This window comes from Suricata suricatta, chromosome 11 (genome assembly GCF_006229205.1).
Source record: "Suricata suricatta isolate VVHF042 chromosome 11, meerkat_22Aug2017_6uvM2_HiC, whole genome shotgun sequence".
NCBI classification, from domain to species: Eukaryota; Metazoa; Chordata; class Mammalia; order Carnivora; family Herpestidae; genus Suricata; species Suricata suricatta.
In genome coordinates, this window is record NC_043710.1 from 85,059,022 (window position 1) to 85,070,991 (window position 11,970).

Sequence of the window (11,970 nt, forward strand, 5' to 3'; positions counted from 1 at the left end):
AACCGGTAGTTTGTTCTCAATATTTAAGAATCTGTTTGTTTTGTTTTTTAGATTCCACATATAAGTGAAGTCATTTGTTGTTTCTCTCTTTCTACTACTGACTTACTTCACTTAGCAGAATACCCCTAGGCCTATCCATGTTGTCATAAATGGCAAGACTTTTTTTGGTGGCTGATTAATATTCCTTTGTGTATATCTATTTGTATACCACATTTTCTTTATGATTCATCTGTTGATGGACATTTGGGTTGCTTCCATATTTTGGCTGTTGTAAATAATGCTGCAGGAAACATAGGGGTGCATATATCTTTTTAAATTATGTTTTCATTTTTTTGGGGTAAATACCCAGTAGTGGAATTACTGGAGCAGATGGTATTTCTTTTTAATTTTTGAGGAGCTTCATACTGTTTCCTCAGTGATTGTACCAAATTACATTCCCACCAAAAGTGCAAGGGTTCCTTTTTCTCCACATCCTCACCAACGCCTATTTCTTGTCTTTTGATACTAGTCATTCTGACTGGTGTGAGACACATTTTTCATGTGTCCGTTTGCTAACCGTATGTCTTTAGAAAAATGTCTATTAAGGTCCTCTGCCTATTTTCTTTTCTTTTGGTGTTGAATTGTGTACGTTCTAGATATATTTTGGATATTAATTCCTTATCACTTGTATCATTTGCAGATATCTTCTCCCAGTCAGTAGGCTGCCTGTTTTGTTTTGTGGATGCTTTCCTTTGCTATACAAAAGCATTTTATTTTGGTGTAGTACCCAAAATTTACTTTTGCTTTTTTTGCCCTTGCCTGAGGAGACATATTCATAAATATGTTGCTAAAGTCGAAGTCTCCATGAGATTACTGCTTATGTTTTCCTCTAGGAGTTTTATGGTTTCAGGTCTCACATTTAGATCTTTAGTCCATTTGAGTTTAGTTTGGTAAATAGTGTAAGAAAGTAGTCTAGTTTTATTGTTTTGCATGTAGCTTTCCAGTTTTTCCCACATGACATACAAGGAGACTTTTTTTTTTTTTTTCCATATAAAGGGTATTTGCAGATGTAATTAAAGTCTCAAGTCAGTTGGCATGGATGTTATCTGGGTGGACCCAATCTAGTGACATAGGCCCTTTTCTATTTTTTGTTTTTTTGTTTTTTTTTTTGAGAGAGAGAGAGAGAGAGAGAGACAGACAGACAGACACAATACAAGCAGGGGAGTGGCACAGAGAGAGGGGGGAGACATCATGGTAACACAGTGAAGAGGCAATAAGTTACTATGAAAATTGTTTTCTTTTGACAGACCCCTGAAAAGTGCTTGGGGATCCTCAGCTATCCTTTGAGAACTGCTGTCCTACATTGTTACTGGCATTTGCATTGTCAGTTTTTCAGTTTTAACCAGGTAGTGGGTGTATCTTATTGTGTTTTTTTGTTGTCATTTTTTTAAGGCTAAGAGAATTGAGCACCTTTTTATATGCTTCTGGGCCGTTAGGATATCTTCTTTGTAATGGCCCTGTGTAAGAGGACACTCAGGAGACAGTTTTAGAAGGCCCAGTTTTGTAGTCCCAGTGCACTTAACATTATTTACTGGGTATCTGTAAGTCAATTAGGAAAAAGTGTCATTTACCACATAGCTAGTAATTGTCTTTGTTTTTGAACTTACATTTTTTTTTTTTTTAATTTTAGAGAGTGCGAGCCAGGGCAGAGGGGGAGAGAGAGATTTCTGTCTTCTCAAGCATGTTCCACACTCAGCTTGGAACCTAACATGGGGCTTGATCCCATAATCCTGGGATCATGACCCGAACTGAATCAGGAGTCAGATGATTAACCCACTGAGCCATGTGGCGCCCCTTAAACTTTTTGTGAAGTAGGCTCTGCACCGAGTGTGGAACTCAAGACCCATTAAGAGTTGGATGCTCAACCAGCTGAGACACCCAGGCTCCCTGAAACTTTTTATTGGAGTATAACATCAGTTCAGCAAGGTGCTTTTTACTTTTATTAATCTTGGTTTTTAAAAGTGTACTGATTTTTGTTTACTATTTCATTTATCTTTTTCATGATTTCATTTTCTCTACTTATTTTAAATTTAATTCACTTGTCTTTATTCTAGGTTATGGGCCTACAGATGATTGATTTAAGTCATTTTCTTTCTATTTTAAGCATTTAAACTTCTAATTTTCCTCTAAACACTATTTTTACTACACCCTACAAGTTTTGATGTAGTGTATTTTAATATCATTTATTACAAAGTATTTTCAATTTCTTTATAATTTTTTTCTTTGACTCATTTGCTATTTATATGTTGCTTAATTTCTAAATATTTGGGTCTTTTCTAAGTATTATTACTGATTGTCAGTTAAAGCAAGTTGATTTAATAATGTTCAAATTTTCTATATCCGTAATGTTTTTTTGTCCAGAATTTCTAGAGAGGAAGAGAGTTGTTAAAATTTTCTCATTATTGGGGCACCTGGGGTGTCAGTTGGTTAAGCATCTAGCTTTGGCTCAGGTCAGGATCTCTGCTTGTGAGTTTGAGACCCACATCAGATTCTGTGCTCACAGCTCGAAGCCTGTCTTGGACTCTGTGTCCTCCGCTCTCTCTCTCTCTCTCTTTGCTCCTATCCCTCCCTCCCCCCATTTTTCTCTCTCAAAAATAAATAATAAACATTAAAAAAATTTAAAAGTTATTATATGGTTATCTGTTTTCCTTTTTATTTGCATTGGTATTTACTTCATGTATTTTGAACTTTATTTTTTTGAACCTTTATTATTTGGAACATATACATCTATGATTGCTATAGCATTTTTTTCCCTAATGAATTGACTTTTATTATTTGCAAATGTCCCATTTTACCTTTGGTATTACTTTTTTTTCTTAAAGTCTATCTGCTTTGTCTTTTAGTGACTATAATAGTAGCAACAGTTTAACCAGCTTTTCTTTGACTTGCTATATTGATTGTTTATCTTTTTTCTATGCTTTTACTCTTAACATATCTTTGTGTTGCTTTAAAACCCTCTTTGGAGCTTCCTAGACAAAATCTCAAACCTGACTCCTTAGGCAGAGGGAAGGGAGAGACCCAAGGAAGAGGTAGGCCACTCCAGGTTGGGAGGTGACAGTTTTAATGAGCAAAAGGAACTTACATGTAAGGTTTTCATTGGGCAGCAGCAAGATGAATAGATCCTGGCACTTGCCTGCCAAATTTTAAGTTTTAAAGAAGCCTTAACTGAGTTAGGTCACATATATCATGCAGGTGTTCTCAGTACCACATCACTGTCTTCAGGCTGTGTCCTTGGAGCAGCCCAGGGAGTGGGAAAGACCAGTGGAACCCAAATTCCAAGGATGGGGGAGGGGTGAGGAGCATCTGAGTGCCTAGGGGCCAGTTCATGAGTCAATTGATAGTCCTGTCTTTTTGATAACCTTTTCCAACACTTCGCTTTTATTAAGAAAGTGTATTGCTTGTCAACAATATATAGTTGGGTCTTGTATTTTTATTTAGTCAGGCACCTCTGCATTTTAATTAGAGTATTTGGTCTATTTATATTTAACCTACCTGCTAATTCCAGTATCTGGGTGGTTGCATGTTTTTTTCTATTCACAGCTTTTTCTCTTTACTATGGCTTAATCATTTTTTTTTTGTTATATACTAGTCATTATGGATGATGCATCATAGAGAGCCTGTCTTCTGTTATCTTTTTCTGAGTATTAATTTCGCTTCTAGTAGGCATTGAAATTGCTGGCTGATCACATTGAACATTTGGTACTTTGGTTTTATACTATGCCAGCTTGGACTGGTTTTGCCTTAGTCCAAGGGAACTTCTTTAATCCTGGGACATTGTCTTTACCCTTAAGATGTGCATTGTAAAGCCTGAGGTGTTTATCCAGTAGTTAACTTGGCTTGGCTCAAATAGAAAATTCTGTTTTTCCTATGGTAGGCAGCAGCTGAGATACCTTACTCAGCCTCTTTCAGCCTTCTAATATTTCTTGCACATGTGACTTAAAGAGTCTACCAAGAATTTGAATTGAGCTTATTTTCAGAGTTTAGATTTCCTTTGTAGCCCTCTTTTTTCCTGGAGTTTCCACCCTCAAATTTACACTCACTTTGGTGATCCCAAACTCAGTCACTTAATACCTCAAAGCTTGAACTTGACATACTCCCATATCATGGGAATTGGGACCTGCTCACAGGGGAAAAGCTCATCTATGTGATCTCTCACCTGTGAATATGGTTGTGTTTTAAATGGTTGAATCTCTGCTAGTTCTGCTGACTTTCAGTTACTATTGCAGGTTGGGTTCCTTTGGGAAGCAAACTTTATGGGACAGAGATTAAATGGGAGGAAGTGTATTGGGATAGTATTAGTATTAACACCTGAGGAAGGAAAGGAAGACATGGGTAGAGGGAGAAGTTAGGCTGAGATGGTCTTTAGAAAGGCTCAAGCTGACCCTGTAGGGGGTTCTGAAATGGGATAATCCTTCAATGTTGTTTCTAGTTGGGGTGACTGGGCCAAACCCATGTATCCCTTCATTAGATGTTCTTTTGTAATCCCTCTCCAGTCCTATCAAGTACTTTCTTGTATTTTGTCACAGTTGATAGTTCTTTTTTAAAATTCTTTCATTTTTTAACTTTTTTGTTTATTTATTTTGAGAGAGAGAGAGAGAGAGAGAGAGAGAGCGAGCGAGCATGGAAGGGGCAGATAGAGGGGGAGAGAGAGAGAATCCCAAGTAGGCTTTGCACTGTCAGCATGGAGCCTGACGTGGGGCTTGAACACATCACCTGAGCTGAAGTTGGACGCTTACCTGACTGAGCTACCCAGGTGCCCCTGATAGTCCTTTCTTTTTTTTTTCTTTCTAGAAATGTTTGTTTATTTTTGAGAAAGAGAGAGCAAGTGAGGGGCAGAGAGAGAGAAAGGGACAGAGGATCCAAAGCAGGATCTGTGCTAAGAGCGGAGAGCCCTATGCAGGTTTTGAACTCACTAACTGAGATCATGACCAGAGCTGAAGTTGATGCTCAAGTTACTGAGCCATCTAGGAGCCCCCACAGTTGATAGTTCTTAATCTGCTGGAGAAATTCAAGCTACTCCATCACTATCAGAACCAGGACTTTTATAAGTTTTTAAAATGGAAAGTTAAATTATTTTATAGTTTTTTTATTTTTGAGACAGAGACAGAGCATGAGTTGGGGAGGGGCAGAGAGAGAGGGCGACACAGAATCTGAAACAGGCTCTAGGCTTTGAGCTGTCAGCACGGAACCTGACGCAGGGCTCGAACCCATGAACCGTGAGATCATGACCTGAGCTGAAGTCAGATGCTTAACTGATTGAGGTGCCCCTAAAATGGAAAGTTTTATATAAATAATAAATACTTGGTTTTCTAGTAGTATATCATACTCATATTTTGACAATGTGAAAACATTTCAGGAGTTTGGCATTTATTTGGAACTACTTGCTTATTAGTGTGTTTAACCAAAAAATGTACTTCTCTATTATGGCTTTATCTGTAATCAGAAGCTATAATTGTGAGTAATGTATTTATTAGCAGTCAAAAATAGGGGAGGATTGGGGCGCCTGGGTGGCTCAGTCAATTAAGCATCTGACTTCAGCTCAGGTCATGATCTCACAGTCAGTGAGTTCAAGCCCCACATCAGGCTCTGTGCTGACAGCTCAGAGCCTGGAGCCTGCTTCAGATTCTTTGTCTCCCTCTTTCTCTGCCCCTCTTCATTTTCACTCTATATCTCTCTCTCTCTCAAAAACGAATAAACATATAAGAGGAGAATTTTCTCACATAAAACAACATCAACAGAGAAGACTAATATTTGTACAAGAACTAGAAAGCATTTATGTACTATATAACTATGAAAAATTATTTCATAGTGTTGAATACTATATTAAGTTCTAATCTCTTATTTGATAGATTTTTACATTTTATAAATTAGCCAGTCATTGAATTGATTTGCTATGTATGTAGTATTGATAGTTTCTATTGACATCATTTAGTTCAAAGATACTTTAATCTCATTTTTCAAAAAGTTTTACTCTCAGCACACACTTGTAAAGTATACTCATGAGAAATGTTATTTTGAAAAGGTATATTCTAGCTTAATTTGATGTCACAAATTTAGCTTGGGGAAGACAGAAATGTCTGTATTAATGATTATTTGCTTTCCTGCCATAGCTCAACAAAAATGTTTTTCCTTAAGATGTTTTGTAACCAAATTAAAAAATGTAATAAGAATGACCAGTAAATGCATTATGGAATATAGTTGTATATTCGTTGTATGTTTTACATGCATCCTAACTGTAAAGTCAAATGAGAGACATTAGGAAGAGTGAAGAGGAAGCTCTCTGACGTTCATCCAAGTTCCCAAATAATGATTTTTTTCAGTAGCATTTGAAGCATTTTTTTCAAATATGCAAATTTGGGGGGAAAAATTAAGTAGTTTTGATGTATGTATGTTTTATAAAATAATCTGGATAGTCCAACCAACCAATAGTGTTAAATGTTAGGTTCCTGTTCTCAGCCTCTGTATTATAGTAGTTACTTCTTTTACAAGAGTGCCACCTGATGTTCTACTTTTTTAGTAGCAGCAAGCTGTTTATTTCATTGAGCAGATTAAAATATCTTAGTTATTTGTTATCTGGTCATATTAATGTTACAATATGTGTCTCTTAACATGCACACTATGTTCTAGTCAAGGTGATAAAAATTAAAATCCTTTAGTGACTTAATTTCTAAAAATTGTCTTATTTTAGGGGATTCAGATATATGATTCTTTTCTTGTGGCCACAAACCTTGCTGATAGCGTGTCCACGACACCGCCTTTTGTGTCCTTGCCATATCTCTGCAGACGTCAACTCTCAGTTTGTAGTTAATGCAAGAGTCATTGGGATTGCTTTGTGGTGCTGGTGGTGGGGACAGATTTTATCATAACACAATATAAAAACGGTATTAATTAGCTCTTTGGTAATTCAGAATGTTTGGTAATTGAGCCAACAGTATAAGGCTTAATTAGCAACAAATTTTTCTTAAAAGATTTATGAATCAAATTACTATAAACATGATTTGAGAAAAATTGTTTAAAGTAAGAGTGTTCTTTTCTGCAATATCCACCTACATGTGACTGATGCCTTAACTAATTTGCATCAGTTCATTTATACTAATCTCTAAGGCATTCTATCAGGACACACGTTTTCTAAGGATGAGAAGTTAGTAAATTATTGAAGACCATTTTTGTAGTAATGCCTGGTTTAAGCCAAAAGAACATTATAATTCAAAGTTTGTATTTGACAAAAGAACTTAATACCATTGTATTTTTAAAAAATACTTTAGATTGTAGGTTTCCAGAAATTTAAAAACTGGTTCAGGCAGTGCAGCATTATGAAAAGAACATATAGCTTAAATTTTGACTTCTCTATTTCCTGGTTCTTTGTCCCAAGGTAAATGACACAATAATTAAACAACCTTACTTTACTTTTGTGTGAAGTAGGCATAGCCATATGTACCTTCATGGCTGATTGTGACTATTAAGTAAAATTATGTGTAGTACTTAACAGTTTATGGCCAGTAGTGGCTTAAGGTTTATGAATTTTGTTGGTCATTTCAGAGGATAACTTTTGGTTTTATCAGTTTTTATGCTGTTTCATTTTAATTTTTTTTTTTAGTTTATTTACTTAAAGACCGAGCGAGCCAGCAAGCCCACATGAGCAAGTGGAGGAGGGTCAGAGAGAGAATCCCATGGAGGCTGGGCACTGTCACCCAGGACCTAATGCAGGGCTTGAACTCATGAACCATGAGATCATGACCTGAGCTGAAATCAGAGTTGGACGCCAAACAGACTTAGCCACCCAGTCACCTCTATTTCACTTTTTTTCGGTTTGGTATTTAAGACTATTTATTGTCTTCTTGCTTAGGTTTTGTTTGTTCTTTCATTGTTTTTTGAAGGTAGGTGGTTTGGTTATTGATCTGGGATTTTCCTACTTTAAAAAATGTTTTTTAATGTTTATTTATTTTTGAGAAAGAGACTGAGCACAGGCAGGGGAGAGGCAGAAAGAGAGGGAGACACAGAATCTAAAGCCAACTCGACAGAGCCTGATGCAGGGTTCAAATCCACAAACTGTAAGATCATGACCTCAGCCGAAGTAGGGTGCTCAACTGACTGAGCCACCCAGGCACCCCAGGATTTTTCTACTTCTTAAAGTTAACAGCTGTAAATTCCTCTGACTCCTGCTCTCACTTCATCCCATTGGTTTTGGTTTGTTGTGTTTTCATTTTCATTTACCTCCAGTTATTTTCTAATTTCCTTTTTTGACCTACTTGTCATTTAGGATTGTGTTAATGTTCACTTATATGTGAATTTCTCACATTTCTCACTGTTATTTTTAGTTTTATTCCATTGGGTTTAATTATTCAAGACTTGTTTCATGGTGTAACATACGGTTTATCCTGTGGAGTGTTTGTATGCCCTCGAGTATTCCAGTGTTGTTGGTGAAATATCCTAGAGATAGACGTCCATTAGGTCAGGATGGTTCATGTTGTTCAAGCCTTCTGTTCTTTCTTGGTCTTCTGAGTGTTTTACCCCTTACTTACAGTGGGGCATTCAACTCTCCACTGGTATAGCTGCATTTCCCTGTTTCTCCTCTCAATTCTGTCAGCTTTTACTTTCTGAAGTTTGCATGCATGTATGTTTGTAATTGTTTCACCTTGTTGACAGATGGACTCTTTTATCATTATAAAATATTGTCTCTAGTAACAGTTTTTTCTCTTAAAATCTTAATTTGTTAGTATAGCTGCTCCAGCTGTTTTTGTAGTTTTCATGAAATATTCTTTCCATCTTTTCACTTTATATTTAAAGTGTCTTTTGTAGAAAGCATATAGTTGGGTCATGTTTTTTAAAAAAACATTCTGCCGGTGGAATGGTTAGTTAAAAAATTTTTTTTGATGTTTTTTTACTTTTTGGGTGGGGAGGGCAGAGAGAGAGAGGGAGACACAGAATCCAAAGCAGGCTCCAGGCTCCAAGCTGACAGCACAGTGCACGATGTGGGGCTTGAACTCCTGAACCATGAGATCATGACTTGAGCCAAGGTCTGATGCTGAACTGACTGAGCCACTTGGCATCCCTGAAGGTTTTAATCTATGTATATTCAACATATTTAGTAAGAATTTACATCTGCCATTTTGCTGCTTATTTTCTCTGTCTTATGTCTTTTCCTCTATTATGACATTCTTTTCTGATAGGTGTTTTCTAGTGTACCATTTAAATTTACTTGTCTTTTATTTTACAGTATCTTTTGAGTTATACTGTTAGTGATTGCCTTGGGGCAATTAACTGTTTTAATTTATAACAATGTATTTTGATTTAGTACCAACTTAATTTCAGTAAGCAAAACTTTGCTTCTATATAGCTTCTGTTTCTCCCCTTCCTTTGTGCTGTTATTTCATACAAAGTTTTCTTTATTCATCGTATGTCCTTCAACATAGATTTATAATTATTACAGACAGAAGAAAAAAGTTATATCATTATTAATTTTAAAATATTGAATACTAGTTGAACTGGTAATGGTTTGGATATTTTAGATTAAATAAAATATGTAACTAATTTCATCTATTTTTATTATTTTGATAGGACAAGGCACCAATGGACTAGACCCTTGCCATTAAGGGTACGTCAGTATTTCCTTAGTTTCCATTAGAAATACAGAATCTCCTCACTCTAGCTGTACTGAGTCAGATCTGCATCTTAATATTTATTTATTTATTTTCCAGAATGTGCACTTTAACAAATTACCCAGGTGATTTGTTTGTATATTAAATTTTGCAAAGAAGCACTACACTACGAGATTGTTAAAGGATGAATAGATTTGCTGATGAATGCATGGAGCGCCTATGAATGCATGGAGCTAGGAGTCCCTAGCTTCTGGGACTTAGCTTGGAATAGGGGTTTGTTCTCCTCTTCTCTGCTGCCTATGACTTTTATCTTAAAAACAAACACACACACAGTAGTGACAAATACAAAACGTATTTGTTTTGGTTTTAGTAGGGAGCAAAGTTAAAATGTGTGTTTTTAAGTTTGTTATTGTTCACTAATACATGAAGTATATGATGTATTATTGACATTAAAATCATGCTCTCTTCAATATATCTGATGATTTTCTCTGGAAAGCTTTTTAAAAAATTATTTCTTATTTATTTTTAGAGAGAAAGAGTGTGTGTGAGGAGGGGAGGGGCAGAGAGAGGGAGAAGGAGAATCCCAAGCAGGCCCTGTGTTGTCAAGACAGAGCAGGGCTCAGTCTTACCTGAGCCCAAATAGAGTTGGATGCTCAACCAACTGAGCCACCGAGGCACCCCTGGAAAACCTTTTGAAAACTGTTCTCACCCAGAAGTTTTTGACTCTTTAAAATAATAGAGGTTTTACATAAATTGTTTTTGGTAAGTAATATAATTTTAAAATTTTATTTATATGATATTGGGGAAAGTATGTGTCTGAAGTATGTATCTCAAACAGAGTGTCCTCAGTTATTTTATATATGCCTTTATTTTCCCCTAGTTATAATATATAGTATTATACATTACTATACTGAGTCAGTGGATTGTAAAGGTGACCTTACAACAGTCAAGCGAGAGGCTTTTAATAAATACTGGTCCTTTCACCTTATCCTTAGAGAATCTGATTTAGTTGGTGAGTCTCAGGCATTAAAAGCTCCTAGATAAGTCTAATGTGTAGTTAGGTTTGAAACTTGTACTTTTTGGTTCAGTACTTTATGGTTTCAGTTTAGATAGTTGTAGGCATGAATAAATGTAACTTGGGCTCAATATATTACCATTATTGATTCTATGCAGAAACAATGCTCAGACTTGTAAAGGAGTCCTCTAGAAGTTGTTAATGATGCAGGTCTAAAAAAATTCAAAAACATTTTTTTAGAGAGTGATAGTGAGAGTGCGCGCAAGCAAGGGAGAAGGAGCTGGAGGTGGGGGTGGGAGAAGAATTTTAAGCAGGTTCCATGTGGAGCCCGATGGGCTCGATCCCAGAACCCTGGTATCATGACCTGAGCCAAAATTAAGAGTTGGTCGCTCAGCTGACTGAGCCACACAGGTGCCCCTAACAATGCAGATTTTTGGGTCTCACTCCATTTAACAGTTGTAGAATTGATCATAGAAACCAGCATTTTTAGAGGCCTTCTAGATGGTTGTGATGCAGGTGGTTCATGGTCCATTACTTTAAGGCAAACTGGAGTCTGATCAGAAGATATATGTTTAATGTGAAATTTACATTTTCTCATGTTGAGAAAACTTGACTCTGGCAAAGTAAAATATATATTCTCCTCTCTCACCTTTTCTGTGTTGGGCAGTGTTGTGCAGTTCTAGGTTGACCCTTGAGCATCATGGGGGTTTAGGAGCATCAACCCCCACGTAGTTGAAAACCCCAATAACTTTTGACTCCCCCAAAACTTAAACTGCTAACAGCCTGTTGTTGACTGGAGCCTTACCAATAGCATAAACAGTCAATACACATTTTTTTTTAATATAGTTTATTACCAAGTTGGTTTCCATATAATACCCAGTGCACCACAAGTGCCCCTCTCCATGACCATCACGCCTTCTTCCCCTTCCCCATTCCCTCTTCAGCCCTCAGTTTGTTCTCAGCATTCAAAGGTCTCTCATGATTTGCCTCACTCCCTCTCCTCAACTCTTTCCCCCACCCCCCACCTCCCCGCATTCCCATTCCCACAGTCTCTTACTAGGTTTCTCCTGTTAGACCTATGAGTGCAAACATATGGTATCTGTCCTTGTCCCCCTGACTTAACTGGCTTGCTTAGCATGACTCCCTCTAGGTCCATCCATTTTACTACAAATGGCAAGATTTCATTTTTTCTCATTGCCATGTAGTATTCCATTGTATGTGTGTGTGTGTGTATATATATATATATATATATATATATATATATATACTTATATATACCACATCTTCTTGATCCATTCATCAGTTGATGGACATTTA